Source organism: Vulpes lagopus, chromosome 11 (genome assembly GCF_018345385.1).
Source record: "Vulpes lagopus strain Blue_001 chromosome 11, ASM1834538v1, whole genome shotgun sequence".
NCBI lineage: Eukaryota > Metazoa > Chordata > Mammalia > Carnivora > Canidae > Vulpes > Vulpes lagopus.
In genome coordinates this window covers 78,294,997-78,310,865 of record NC_054834.1, presented here as the reverse complement: position 1 = coordinate 78,310,865, position 15,869 = coordinate 78,294,997, and positions in this window count along the sequence as shown.

Genomic DNA, 15,869 nt, shown 5'->3' with positions numbered 1-15,869 from the left:
CAGTTATGACTTTTACCACAAGCTAATAAATTGCTATCCCAGTGAGCTTGGTTAAAGTAGTTTGGCCTGACTTACACTGTTCACTAAGATAAGAGGTGTATGGCATTTTTACACACAATGTGTCCTCTGGCCCTCATTATTAAAAAAAAAAATTAGGCAGATCATTTTATCATGAGAAAACCATGAGTCAGAGAAGCTGGGAGATCCAGCAACCCACAGTAAAGTGACAGAATAGGATACTAACGTGCTCTATGATTGCTTTTGACTTGTGACCTCCCACCAGAAGGAACAGACCCTGTTCCCCCACAGCCCAGATCCACAGCTGGATTTGTAGACCTAGGCCTAGCCAACTGTCTCATTCCTCTGACAGCAGTAATTGGCCCAAGGGGTGGACATGCAACTTCCAGCCCATGAGAGACATTCCAGAGGATTAATTCATAGAAGCAGGGAATAGAGAGCATTCTTCCTCCTATGGTTGCTCAGCAGGCATAGCCGAGTTTTCTGTCACACGGAGAAGACCTTTCTGCAGTAAGAGAGAATCCAGCTAACAAGGGGAAAAAAAGCAGAGACATTAGAAAGTGTCGAATTACTGCTTCCAGAAGCCCTGGTTTCCGGAGCTGTTTAGTTCTTAGTTCTAACCTATCTGGTTAGCCTTCCAGGCTCAGTGAGCCAAATACATTTCTTTTTTTTTCTTTATATATTAGTATAAGGAATAAAGAAATGAACACAGAACCTCTGGCTTTCAGGCCAGGGTCCTTTTTCCTAATGTTAATAATAGCTGTTAGTAATTGCGTTGAACACTTGCAATGTGCTTAACACTTCATTTTATTTACTGGACCAAAAACAGAAGTTTTCATCCAGAAAGGCTAATTATGGAAACCCAGAAAAGAGAGATCCCTTCACCAAGTACTATGGCATCTGAACTATCTTTTTTTCTAAAGAACTGAGTTGGAGTTTTTATAAAAATGTGGCCAAGTGATTCAGCCCTGGCAGAGGAAGAGACCTCCCTGTGGTGGAGGGCTCCAGACTTGGCATACCCTTCCACACTGTTAGAGCCAGTCCTTCCCCAGCCTCTTCTCAAGTGTGAGACTTCATTCTTATCAGCCGTTCTGACTCAACTTGTGATTTTGAAAGAAAGGCCCCATATAAGTGCAAGATCCTTCCATTGCTAAATCATTTTGTAGAAATGTCTAACCCACTGTGATTGCACTTCTTTTTATTGAGGCATAATTGATATATAACATTTTTATTAGCATCAAGTACAATATAATGATTTGATATTTGTATGTATTGCTGAGCACAGTAAATCTAGTTAACAGCTAAATCATTTTAGCTTGCAAAACTCTAAATGTTCACATCATTAAATTTAATTACCTTCAGGCTTTATGCTGAAAACATGAAGAGCATTCCTCATTAAAGTTCAATGTCTAGTCCAGACCACTCTTTGGAGCTCCTAACTCACATATACAATGCCTTCTTGCCACTTTCGCTGGGATGTCACACCCATCACATCCAAAGTAAGATATCCAAGCCCAAACTTTCCATCTCCCACATCACCCTCAAACCTGTCTTCCCCATTGTTGTAAATGCTCTGTTCACTTAGTGAAAAAGTTATAGAACTGGGACTCATTTTACTCCTTGTGAGCCCCCATGGTTGATCCATCCCAAGTCCTGCCAGCCGTACCCCCAGAAATATCATAAATTTCCTCCCTTTCTTCAGTCTCCAGGGTCTCCACTTTATCCAAGCTATTGTCACTTGCTTGGATTCCTGCAATACTCTCCTAACTATCTTTCCTGCTTTATCCACATTTGACTCCCTCCTGTCTATTCACGAAACAGCTTGAGTGATTTTTAAGAATTTAAGATCATGTCTGTTTCCTGCTTAAAACTTGCCACTGGTTTCCCATTGTACTTGAAATAAAATCCCTACTCCTGTGGCCCCCTCCTACCTCTCCAGTCTCCTGGCTTTCTTCCCTCACCAAGTACTCTACAGCCACAGTGGCCTTTCTCTTTCTGAAACACACTGAGCTCATTTCTGAATTAGAGCTTTTGCATATGGCTATTTTCTGCCTGAAATGTGACCCCCTGTTCCTCACACGATTGTCTCAACCATCTGTTCCCAACATAAATTTCATTTTTCTAAATGTTCCTTCCATGACTACCACTCTTTCTAAAGGAGATGGTCCCCCATTCTGCCTTCTGCTGCTTTCTTGTGATTTTAACATCATCTGTTTTCTTTTCACAGGACTTGTAATTTTTAAAATTTATTTTTTATTTTAAATTTAATTTTTTTAATTAAAACAATTTTGGGGGTGCCTGGGTGGCTCAGTTGGTTAAACATCTGCCTTCAGTTCGGGTCATGAACTCAAGGTCCTGGGATCAAGCCCCACGTTGGGCTCCTTGCTGAGCGGGGAGTCAGCTCTCCTGCTCCCTCTGCCCCTCCCCTCTGCTCATGCTCATTCTCTCTTTCTCTCTCTGTCAAATGAATAAATAAAATCTTTTTAAAATTTTAAAAATTTATTTCAGTGTTGGGCTTGAACTCATGATCCTGAGGCCAAGACCTGAGCTGAAATCAAGAGTTGGACTCAACCAATTGAGACACCCAAATGCTCTGGATTTGTAATTATTTTTATTCTTTCTTTGCTTTCTTTGCCAATTTTCTGTCTCCCTGACTGGATTATAAACTTCATAAGGGAGAGGCTTTGTCTTGTTCACTGTGGTATCCCTAATATGTTCTCAATACAATTAGCTGGATAAATGACTAAAATCAATAAGGAAAAAATAAACCAAAATGACACCAACAGGAGGTCATAAGAAAAAATGTATAGAGAGCCAAAAAGCATGAAAGGATGCTCAAACTCTGTCCCATAATTTAAAAAGGGGGTGCACTTTTCATGTATCAGATTGGCAAAATTTAGAGGTTTGGCATATTTCTTAGACTTGGCAAGAGTTTGAAAAAAACAGATCGTGAGATGGTAAATTAGTGCAGTGTTTTTAGAAAGCATTTGGCAATATCTATCAAATCATAAAAGCATATATCTATTGACCCAGGAATAACAGAGATAGACTTGCAAATAAATGTTACAGAGTATTCATTGTAGTTTTTTTATCAGAGTAAGAACTATATTATAATCATATATATATAACTATATAATACTATATATAACTGACATTTTTGAGTACTCACTGTGTTCCAGGAATTGTTCTAAGCATCTCAAGTATAGTATCTCATATAACTCTATGAAGTGGTTGTTACCACTTCCCATTTGTATGTGGGGAAATGAGCTGGTAAATTCCTCCAAGGACCCCCAAGGACCCCCAGATGGTAATGGCATGACTAGGAATTTAATCCAGAGCTGCACATTTAATCATTACTGGTACAATTATCATTTCCAACAACCTAAATGTCTATCAAAGTAGGGAACAAATTACATAAATATGGTATTTGAAATTCCACACTGTATGGCCCTCCCACCATAAAGAATCATTATATTGGACAAAATATATGAAGTGATTTTGAATATTATACGATAGGCAATGCAAGATTGTGATCCCCAAGTGAAAGGAGATATACAAAGTGAACCCCACTGTCTCTGTGGCTTTCTGCCTGATGAAACTTTCTGATGCTGTAGTGAGGTAGAATCTAAGCAGAACACAGCAGAGGTTTATTTTAATGTGTGAAAGTTGAGGCAGCTGGGATCTGTGGGTAATGGTATTAGAAGGGTGTACAGAAAAGGACTTCCAGAAATCTGCATATGGATATTCTGACATTTTTAGGCAAATACTAAAGATTTAATTTGCAGACTTAATAAGACTTCACAAGTCTGGCAGAGAACTGCTACTGGGTCTCACAGTACTGGGAGACAAGAGTTCCTACTAGCCAGAATCAGGAGACTTCCCTAAATGCTCCTTGCATTTAGCCGAGGACCCAGAAAGGCTATAGATTAGGGGTAGGGCCAGTGTAGCCCTAGACTATACGTCATTCTACAGCTTTCCAATAAAGTTTTAAAATAAGCTTAAAGAGAATCAGGCTTAGCCACCAGTAAGTTCACTGTTGATTGGGAAAAGACACACCGGGTTGCCTGGCTGACTGTCAGTAGAGTATGTGACTCTTGATCTGATCAGGGTCATGAGTTCAAGCCCACATTGGGCATGGGGCCTACTTTAAAAAAAAAACCTAAAAAAAGAGCAATACACAACAATTTTTAAAGGAAGCCAACTAAATCCTGACACTCAAAAAATTTAGCATCTACAATGTCCAGCATAAAATGTTAAATTTCTGGACATGAAAAAAATCAGAGAAATGTGACCCATAACCAGATTTTTTTTAAAAAAGGGGTAATAGAAATTGACTCATAGATGACAAATGTTGTAAACAGAAGACAAGAGCTTTTATTTTATTTTATTTTGTTATTAAAATATTTTATTTATTTATTTGACAGAGAAAGAGCACAAGTAAGGAGAGCAGCAGGCAGAGGGAGAGGGAGAAGCAGGCTCTCCACCAAGCAAGGAGCCCAATGAAGGGCTCAATCCCATGATCTGCCACCTGAGATCATGACCTGAGCTGAAGGCAGACGCTTAACTGACTGAGCCACCCAGACACCCTGACAAGAATTTTTTTTTAATTTTTATTTATTTATGTTTATTTAATTTATTTATTTATTTATTTATTTATGATAGTCACACGCAGAGAGAGAGAGGGGCAGAGACACGGGCAGAGGGAGAAGTAGGCTCCACGCAGGGAGCCCGACATGGGATTTGATCCGGGTTCTTCAGGATCACGCCCTGGGCTGAAGGCCGTGCTAAGCCGCTGCGCCCCCCGGGCTGCCCCCAACAAGAACTTTTAAATAGCTACTATAAATATACTTAAGGACTTAAAGGAAAAGATTTCCATATTGGGTAAACAGATGGAAAAGCTTAAAGAAGTGAAACAATTAAAAAAAAAAAAAAAGAAATAGAAATTTGGGGACTGGGGATCCCTGGGTGGCACAGAGGTTTGGCGCCTGCCTTTGGCCCAGGGCGCGATCCTGGAGACCCGGGATCGAGTCCCACATCGGGCTCCCGGTGCATGGAGCCTGCTTCTCCCTTTGCCTGTGTCTCTGCCTCTCTCTCTCTCTCTGTGTGACTATCCATAAATTAAAAAAAAAAAAAAAGAAAAGAAATTTGGGGACTGAGAAATATAGCATCTGAAATATAGGTTCAATGGGTAGAATTAATATCAGATTGGAAACTACAGAAGGAAAAATCAATGAAATTAAAGGTAGGAACATAGGAATTATCTAGAGTGATAATCACAGAGGGGAAAAATAGATGGGGGAAAAAAAGGAAAAAGAACAATAACCATTGGGCAGTATCAAACCGTCTAACATATATAATTGCAGTCCTAGAATAAGAGAAGAAAAAGATGGAGGTAGAAGAAAATATTTAAAGAAATAATGGCCAAAGTGTTTCCAAATTTGAAGAAAAATAACAATTCACAGATCCTACAAGCTCAATGAACACAAAGCAGGAAAAAGTATGAAAAAAATCTCACTCAGGCAACAACATAGTCAAATTGCTAAAAGTAAAAAATAAAATCCTGAAAGTACCTAGAGGAAAAAATATACATTACATAGGAAAACAACAATAAGAATTATCACAGACTTTTCACCAGAAATAATGCTACCCAGAGGATAATGTCAAAAATATTGTCAACCTAGGAATCTATATCCAGTGAAAATGTTTTTGAATAACGAAGACCAATAGTGGTGGTGTTTGTGGAGTGTTTACGGGATATATGGGAACTGTCTACTTTTCACTCAATTTTGCTGTGAACCTAAAACTACTCCATAAATAGTCTATGAAAAAATGAAAGCAAAATAAAAATATTTCCAAACAAAAAGGCTGAGAGAATTCACTAGTGGCCTGCATTTCAAGAAATGAAATGGTAAAGCACATTCTTCAGGTTGAAAAATAAAAGGATGCAATATGGAAACTGGGGTTTATATCAGGGAATGTAAAGCACCAAAAATGGCACATGGGTGGGTAAATAAAATGTTTTCTCATTTATTAAGTTTCTTTTAAAAGATAACTGTTTAAAGAAAAAATATGTATATATAATACTATATTGTAAGGTTTGTAATGTAAGATTCTTGCGTTACATGTGAAGTGTTATAATAATAATTCATAATAGACTGTGCTAAGTTATGAATGTATACTGTTTCTTGAAGCAAACTTTATTTTTTTGGAAGATTTTATTAATTCATGAGGGACACAGAGAGAGAGAGAGAGAGGCAGAGACGTAGGTAGAGGAAGAATCAGGCTCCATGCAGGGAGCCTGATTTGGGACTTGATCCTGGGACTCGATCCTGGGAGTCCTGTATCACTCTCTGAGCCAAAGGCAGACATTTACCTGATGAGCCACCCAGGCGTCCCTTGAAACAACCTTTAAAACAAAGAAGTATATCTAAAAAGCTAGTGGAGGGGATAAAATGAAATACGAAAGAAAAAAAAAAAGCAAGAGAAGAGGGGTAAAGGAACAAAATAAAGAAGATACAAAGAGAAAAAATGCAAAATGATAGATTTAAATCAGTCACATCAATAATTACACTGCATGTAAATGGACCATATATTCCAGATTGTCAAACTGAAGAAAAGAGCAAGATTCAGTTATGCATAAAAGTTGCATTTTTAAAAAAGATTTTATTTATTTATTTGAGAGAGAATGTGCGTGCATAAGCAGGGGGAGCAGAAAAGGGAGAGGGAGAGTAAGGTCCCCACTGAGTAGGGAGCCCGATGCGGGATTTGATCCCAGAACCCTAGGATCATGACCTGAGCAGAAGGCAGATGCTCAATTGACTAAACTAGCCAGGCACTCTAAGGGTTGTATTTTGATTATACTGACCCAGATAAGTAAAAGAATGGAAAGAGATAAACCATTCAAATTCTAATAATAAGAAAGCTGGAGTGGCTATATTAATTGATATCAGATAAAATAGACTATGAAATTAGGACTATTGTCCAAGAGATTTTCTTAATGAATAAACAATAAATCCAGAATAAATTTATGCAGAATAAATAAAAATCCAAAATTTATATGCACTTAATAACAGAGCTGTAAAAGACATGAAGCAAAAATTGATAGAACTAAAGGGAGAAGTAGGCAAACCCATAATAATTGAGGTTTTAATACTTCCTTAGTAATTTATAGAACACAAAAAAACTAGTAAAGACAGAATATTTGACCAATTCCATCAATCACTTTGACCTATTGACATCTATCAAACACTGCATCAAACAACTACTACATACACATCCTTTTCAGTACATTGAACATTCTCCAAGATAGACTATATGCTGTGCCACAAAATAAATATATATCACTAATTGTTAATGGACTGAAATCTTAGAATACATTTTTTTTAGCACAACAGTGTTAAATTAGAAGTCAATTACAATAATTTGTCCAGAAAACCCCCCAAAATGTGGAAGTAACATATTACCAGATAACCCATAAGTCAACGAAATCACAAGGAATTAGAAAATATCTTGAGCTGAATGATAGAGAAAACCCAAAATTTTGAAATTTGTGGGATACACCTAAAGCAGTGCTTAGAGAAAAATTTATAGCTTTAAATGGTTATTTTTTGGGGAAAATGTACAAAATCAATACAAAACAGAGAAATACAAGCAGAGAATACAAGCAGAGAAATACAATACAGTAAAAATACAAGCAGAGAAAACCAATACAATAAAAATTAGTTTTTTTTAAAAAAAGAAATGAAATTGATCGTTTCGATCAACGAAGAATGATGAAGGAAAAGAGAAAACACAAATTACCAAAATTAAAAATGAAGGAGACATTACTACAGATTTTATAGACTTTAAAAAATAGTAAGGGAATACTATAAATAACTTTGTTAATAAATGAATAACTTAGGTGAAATGGTCAAATTCCATCAAATACACAACTTAATAAAATAGACATCAGAAAATTTAAAATCTAAATATCCCCCACATCAAAGAAATCAAATTTGTAATCCTCTCATAAAACTCTAAGCCCAGATTCTTCATTGGTTAAGTCTAGCAAATGTTTAAGGAAAAAATAATAGCAATCCTACATGATTGTTCTCAAATAATAGAGAAGGAAATGTCATTTTATGAAGCCAGTATAACCCTGACCAAAATCTGACAAAGACATTACAAGAAGTTGAAATTTCAGACCAATATCTCTCACAAACATAGGCATAAAATTTTCTATTAAAATATTAGGAAATCAAATCAGTAATATATAAAAAGGATATAAACAAGTGAAGTTTGTCCCAAGGATACAAAGGTGGCTTAAAATTTGAAAATAAAAAAAAAAAATTTGAAAATCAATGTAATGCAATACATTATCAGAATAAAGGAGAAAAAAAACAAGTGATAATTATACAATAGATACTAGTAAAAGCATTTGACAAAATTTGACACCCTTCATGATAGAAACACCCAAAACCTTGAAATAGAAGTGAACCCCCTCAATCTGATAAAGGACATCTATGAAAAAACCTAAAGCTAACATCATACTTTTTTAAAAAAGATTTTATTTATTTATTTATTCATGAGAGAAAAAGAGAGGCCGAGACATAGGCAGAGGGAGAAGCAGGCTCCATGCAGGAAGCCTGATGCGGAACTCAATCCTGGGACCCCCCAGGATCATGCCCTGAGCCAAAGGCAGATACTCAACCACTGAGCCACCCAGGCGTCCCATCTAACATTATACTTAAAAGTGAAAGACTAAATATTCTAAGATACAAAAGAAAGGACTTAGTCTATCCTCAACATTGTACTGGACAGCCTAGCCGGTTGTATAGGCAAGAAAAATAAATGAAAGATATACAGATTGAAAAGGAAAGGGTGAAACTTATTATTCACAGACAAGGTGACGTGTGTGTAGGAAACTGTATGGAATCTGCAGAAACAAAACTGAAAAAACCTGCCACTGGAACTAATAATTCAACAAGGTCAATATATAAAAATCAATTGTATTCTGGGGTGCCTGGGTGACTCAGTCAGTCAAGAATCTGACTTTGGCTCAGGTCATAATGTCAAGGTCTTGGGATCAGAGCCTCATGTTGAGCTCCCACTCAGCAGGGAGTCTGCTTGTTCCTCTGCCCCTGCTCCCACTCGTGCTCTCTCTCTCTCAAATAATCTTTTTTAAAAATCAGTTATATTTCTATATACTAGCAATGGAAAAATGGAAACAAATTTAAAAGTACTATTTACAGTAACAGCAAATATGTGAAATATTTAGGGATATATTTTAAGAAGAAGTATACAAAGTCTTTATAATGAAAGCTATTTGACAGCTCCATGTGAATGTCTAGTAGGTATTTCAAATCAAATATTAAAAATGGAATTTGGGGGGCACCTGGGTGGCTTAGTCTGTTGAGCATCTGACTCAGCCCATGTTATGATCTCAGGGTCATGAGTTCAAGCCCCAAGTTGAGCCCCGTGTTGGGCTCAGCACTCAGTGGGGAATCTATTTGAGATTCTCTTTCTTTCTCTCCTCTGCCCTTCCCTGCCAAAATAAATAAATAAATCTTCTTAAAAAATGTAATTTTTTATTTTTCAAACCGGCATCCACTCCTCTCCCCCATCTTGGTAAATAGTATCATTATCTACCTAGTTCTCAAGCCAAAGGCCAGGAGTCTTTTTCAATTTCTTTTATTCTTTCATCACCACCACCACCTCTCCCCAGTACTTCCAATTCATTCATATGTCTTAACTGTACCTTCAGAAGATTTTGAATTTATCCGCTTCTCTACATCTCCATCACTTCTGCCCTTTATAAAGCCACTTCTATCTTCTGCCTGGAGTTCTCCAGTAGTCTCCTAATTGGGCTCCATGTTTCTAATCTTGCCACTTTACAATCCATTCTTTACACATAGACCGAAGTAGTCTTAAAAAAAAAAAAAAAGTCAGATCATTCCTATTCCCTGCTTGAAACCCTTCAATGGTTTCTCAGTGTACTTGAAATATAAACACTGGCCAATACTTTTAAGATCTTGAGTGTTGTGGGCACTGCTTCCCTCTCAAACTCCATTTACAACTGGTTCCCATGCAGTCTATATATATTCCATCCACATGGTTCTCTTTTGCAGTTCAGATACTCCAAATTAACTACCCTTTTGTTCTCTTCTCTTGGAATGTTCTCCCCTGAACATTTTATAAGTGTGGCTCTTTCTTATTCAATTCTTAGCTTAAATAAATGTGCTTATGTCAAAAAGGCCTTCCTGCAATGTTCCAGATTAGATAAAGATGGGCAAGAAGAGAACACACATGCACACACATGTGCAGAGACATACACTTCTACTTTAAATGCTTAATTTATTTAGTCTATGATACAGGATTGTAGAAAGTGGTATAGCTAATAGAGTGGAGGTGTCCATCTGTCTCAACTTTTCACTTGCTTCCTGACCCCTTTGCACAAGGAGGTCCTGCCAGAATTGAGAAGGAAACCAGATTCTTGCCAGATCACTGCTTTATTTATTTATTTATTTATTTATTTATTTATTTATTTATTTATTTAAAGATTTTATTTATTCATGAGAGACACACAGAGAGAGAGAGAGAGGCAGAGACACAGGCAGAGGGAGAAGCAGGCTCCATGCAGGGAGCCTGACATGGGACTCGATCCCAGGTTTCCAGGATCAAGCGCTGGACTGAAGGCGGCGCTAAACCACTGAGCCACCCGGGCTGCCCAATCACTGCTTTTTAAAACTCAGGCTTACATCACTAAGTGGGAAGACTACACTAACAATCTGTGTGTTTCCATTTAAGGGCATCTTTATAAGCACTGGGTCTGCTAGTTCTTAACCATACTCTGTACCAGCAAGACTGCATCTTCATCTAAGGGATGAACCAACCACATCTCTGCTTCCAGCCCTCTAACACTACACATAACCTGTCTCCCTGTGGCACCCTCTCTCTTACTACCCTCTGTCAGTTGCTCTCTATTACCTGGCTTTTGTTCTTCATAACACTTATTTCTCTCTGCAGCTAGTTATTTGTTTGTTATCTGTCTTCTCCACTAAAATATAAAGACCACAAGAGCGAGACTTTTTTTTCCTTGTATACAGCTATACTTCCAACACACAGAACAGTGCCTGCCATAGAGTAGGTATTCAGTAAGTATTTGTGGAATGAATGAGTGGTTACCTTCTACATCCAGTCTTGCCACTCTCTAATTCCCTTTTTCCCATGGCCAGTCAACTTCCTGGCTGTTCACTGCCTTGAAATAAAACCTAATTCCTTAACATAACTTGCAAAGCCCTTTTGTGAGAAATGCCTTCTTGCCCCTCCAGCACCATCTCTCACTCTTCTTGCCTGAAATTCTCCCTTCCATTCCTCCAACCCTTTACTGTCTCTGTGCTCCAGACCTACTGAACTTCTTTCAGATCCTCAAAATTGCCAAGTTCTCTCTCACTTCTGCGCCTTTAACGGTCTCCTCTCACTTCCAGAAACATTTTGCTATCACTCCTCAGTCCCTTTTCACTTAACTCCACACAACTTTCTTGGCTCTCAGGTCACTCTAGAACCTGTATCTCTTCTTAACGCTCAGCTTTAACTCACTATCTTGTAACTATTGTGTAGTGTCTGTGTCTCCTTCATCCTGGAATCTCCATGAGACTAGGGATATTCCATTTAATTATACATATGTTTATACACACATACATGAGTCTTGAAGAATGCTTACAGTGCTAGTAAAGGAGGTTGTTTCTAGGTGAACAAGATAATTTTTTCAATGTTTTAAAATGCTTATCTGTATTTTCTGATTCTCAAAATGAACATTTCTTGTTATACTACTAATAAAAATAATAACACAATTTCAGGACTTAACTATAAAACCACAGTAATTATAGCAGTATAGTATTGGCAAAATAATAGACAAATTAGATCAATGGAACACAGTAGAGTATAGAAATGGACCCACACAAATAGTCACTTGTTTTTGATAGAGGAGCAAAGGCATGCAATGGAAAAAAGATAGTTCTCAACAAATGGTCTTGATACCACTAGACATCTATATACCAAAAAACAAATCGAAACACAGACTTTAACCCTTCACAAAAATTAACTTAAAATGAATTATAGACTTAAGTGTGAAATACAAAACCATAAACTCCTAGAAAATAACAAAGGAGAAAATATAGATGATTTTGGTTTGGTGATGGCATTTATATCACCAAAGTCATGATCCATAAAAGAAATAACTGATAGGGCAGCTTCAGTGGCACAGCGGTTTAGTGCCACCTGCAGCCCAGGGTGTGATACTGGGGACCGGGGATCGAGTCCTACATTGGGCTCCCTGCATGGAGCCTGCTTCTCTCTCTGCCTGTGTCTCTGCCTCTCTCTCTCTCTCTCTCTCTCTCTGTGTGTCTCTCAAGAATAAATTTTTAAAAAAATAAATAAATAATAAAGTCTTTAAAAAAAGAAAAAAGAAAGAAACAACTGATATACTGGACTTTATTAAAATTAAAAACTTATGGGGCACCTGGGTGGCTCAGTGGTTGAGCATCTGCCTTTGGCTTGGGTCATGATTTCTGGGATCGAGTCCCACACTGGGCTCCCTACAGGGAGCCTGCTTCTCCCTCTGCCTATGTCTCTGCCTGTCTCTGTGTGTCTCTCACGAATAAATAAGTGTAGAAGACACTGTCAAGAAAATGAGAAGACAAGCCACAGACTGGGAGAACTTGATTTTGGTTCAGGTCATGATATCAGGAATGGAGCCCTGCATCAGGCTCCACACTCAGAATCTGCCTGTCCCTCTTCCTCTGCTCCTGCTCCTGCTCCTGCTCATGCACACACACTCTCTCTCTCATCTCTAAAATAAATGAATAAATAAATAAATAAATAAAACCTTCAAAGAAAATAAAATGTACCTCTCTTAAAACTCAAAAATAAAAAAATGAATGAGAGAAATATTTGTAACCATATATATGATAATGGGTTATTATCCAAAATATGTAAGAAATTCATACAGCTCAATAGCAAAAAACCCCACATAATCCAGTTTGAAAGTGGGCAAAGGACATGAATAGACATTTTTCCAAAGAAGATATACAAATGGTTAACAGGTACATGAACAGGTGCTCAACATCACCAATCATCAGGGAAATGCAAATCAAAACCACAATGAGATATTACTTCACCTATTGGGATATCTGTTATAAAAAAGACAAGACATAACAAGTGTTGTAAGGATGTGGAGAAAGAAGAAACCTTGTGCACTGTTGGTGGGAATGTTAGTTGGTACAGTCACTAGTGGAAACAATATGGAGGTTTCTCAAAAAATTAAAAATAGAACTATCATATGATCCAGCAATCGCGCTTTGGGTATATGTTCAGAGGAAATGAAATCACTATCTTGAAGAATCTGCACGCCAATGTTCATTGCAGCATTATTTACAATAGCCAAGACATGGAAATAGCCTAAATGTATATTGATGGATGCATGGTTTAAAAAAATGTCGTACATACAATAAAATATGTGGCCACAAAAAAGAAGGAAATCTTGCCATTTACAACAATATGGATGGAACTTGAGGGCATTATTCTAAGTGAAATAAGTCAGATAGAGAAAGACAAATGCTGCACGATCTCACTTATATGTGGAATCTAAGAAAACCAAACTGATAGAAACATAGATTGGTGGGAGGATAGGGAAAATGGGTAATGGTTGTCAAAGGTAAGAAATTCATCCAGTTGTAAAATGAATAAGTTTTGGGGATCTAATGTACAGTATAGTGACTATGGTCAACAATACTGTATTGTATATCTGAAATTTGCTAAGAAAAAAATGACATTTGTTAAGAAGGTAGATCTTAAACATTCTCACCATACACACACACAAAGGTTACTATATGGGGTAATGGGTGTGTTAACCAACCTTATTGTGGTAATCTTTTTGTAGTATACATATATATCAAATCATCATGTTGTACATCTTGAACTTGTACAATAGTATATGTCAAACATACCCCATAAAGCTGAAAAAAAAAAAAAAAAGAAAACAACCTGATTCAAAAATGGGCAAAAGAGGGGATCCCTGGGTGGCTCAGCGGTTTGGCGCCTGCCTTTGGGCGGGCCTCGATCCTGGAGTCCCGGGATCGAGTCCCGCGTCGGGCTCCCGGCATGGAGCCTGCTTCTCCCTCCTCCTTTGTGTCTGCCTCCCTCTCTCTCTCTCTCTATGTCTATCATAAATAAATAAAAATAAATAAATCTTTAAAAAAAATGGGCAAAAGAGGGCAGCCCGGGTGGCTCAGCGGTTTAGCGCCGCATTCAGCCAGGCTGTGATCCTGGAGACCCAGGATCGAGTCCCACGTCGGGCTCCCTGAGTGGAACCCACTTCTCCCTCTGCCTGTGTCTCTGCCTCTCTCTCTCTCTCTATCTATCTCTATCTCTCTCTGTCTCTCATGAATAAATAAATAAAATCTTTTTTTAAAAAATGGGCAAAAGATTTGACCAGACACCAGAGAAGATATACAGATGGCAAGTAAGCATATGAAAAGATGCTCAACATCATATGTAGTTAGAGAATTGCAAATTAAAACAACAACGAGGGGCGCCTAGGTGGCTCAGTTGGTTAAGCATCTGCCTTCAGCTCAGGTCATGACCCCAGGGTTCTGGGATGGATCACCACATCACATCGGGCTCCTTGCTCAGCAGGGAGCCTCCTTTTCCATCTCCCTGCTTGTGCTCTCTGTCAAATAAATAAATAAAATCTTTAAAAAAATAAAACAACAATGAGATATCATTACACACCTATTAGAATGGCAAAAATCCAAAACACTGATAATACCAAATGCTGGCAATGATGTAAGGCCACAGGAATTCTTATTCATTGCTCTGTGGAAATGCAAAATGTTACAGCCACTTTGAAAGACAGTTTGGCAGTTTCTTACAAAACTAAACATAGAATTACCACATGATCCAGGCATTGCACTCATAGGTATTTACTCAGCTGAGTTGAAAACTTATGTCCACACAGAAATCCGCAACCAGTGTTTACAGTGCTAAAACCAGTGTTTGGCTTTATTCATAATTACCAAAACCTGGAAGCAACCAAGATGTCCTTCAGCAGGTGAATGGACAAATAACCTGTAGTCAATATAGACAATGGATTTTTTTTTTTTTTTAGTACTAAAAGAAATGAGGTATCAAGCCACAAAAAGACATGGAGGAAATTTAAATGTATATTGCTAAGTGAAAGAAACCACCTTAGTCCCTTCAGGCTAATATAACAGAAATACCACAGACTGGGTATCTTTTAAACAATAGAAATTTATTTCTCATAGTTCTGGAGGCTGGAAAGTCTAAGATCAAGGTGCTGACAAAATGTCTAGTGAGGGGATCCACTTCCTAGATGGCTGTTCTCTTGCCTTTATCTCCATGGCAGTAGGGTGGAGGGTTTCTCTTATAAGAGCCCATTCATTTTTCTATCCATTGATGAGGGCTCCATCCTTATGACCTAGTCATCTCCCAAAGGCCCCATTTCCAAATACCATTGCATTGGGGATTAGGTCCAACATAATGAATTTTGAGGGAGACACAGATTCAGTCCATTGCATGGTGTATGATTCCAATTATATGGCATTCTGGAAAAGGCAAAACTATGGAGACAGTAAAAAGGTCAGTGGTTGCCAGGGCTTAGTGGGGCAGGGAGGGATAAATAGGTGGATCACAGAGGATTTTCAAAGAGTAAAAAAACTATTCTGTATGATACTGTAATGGTAGATACATGTCATTACACATTTGTCCAAACCCATAGAATGTACAACCCTATGAGTGAACCTAAACTATGGACTTTGGGTATAATGATGTGTCAATACAGGTTAATCAGTTAT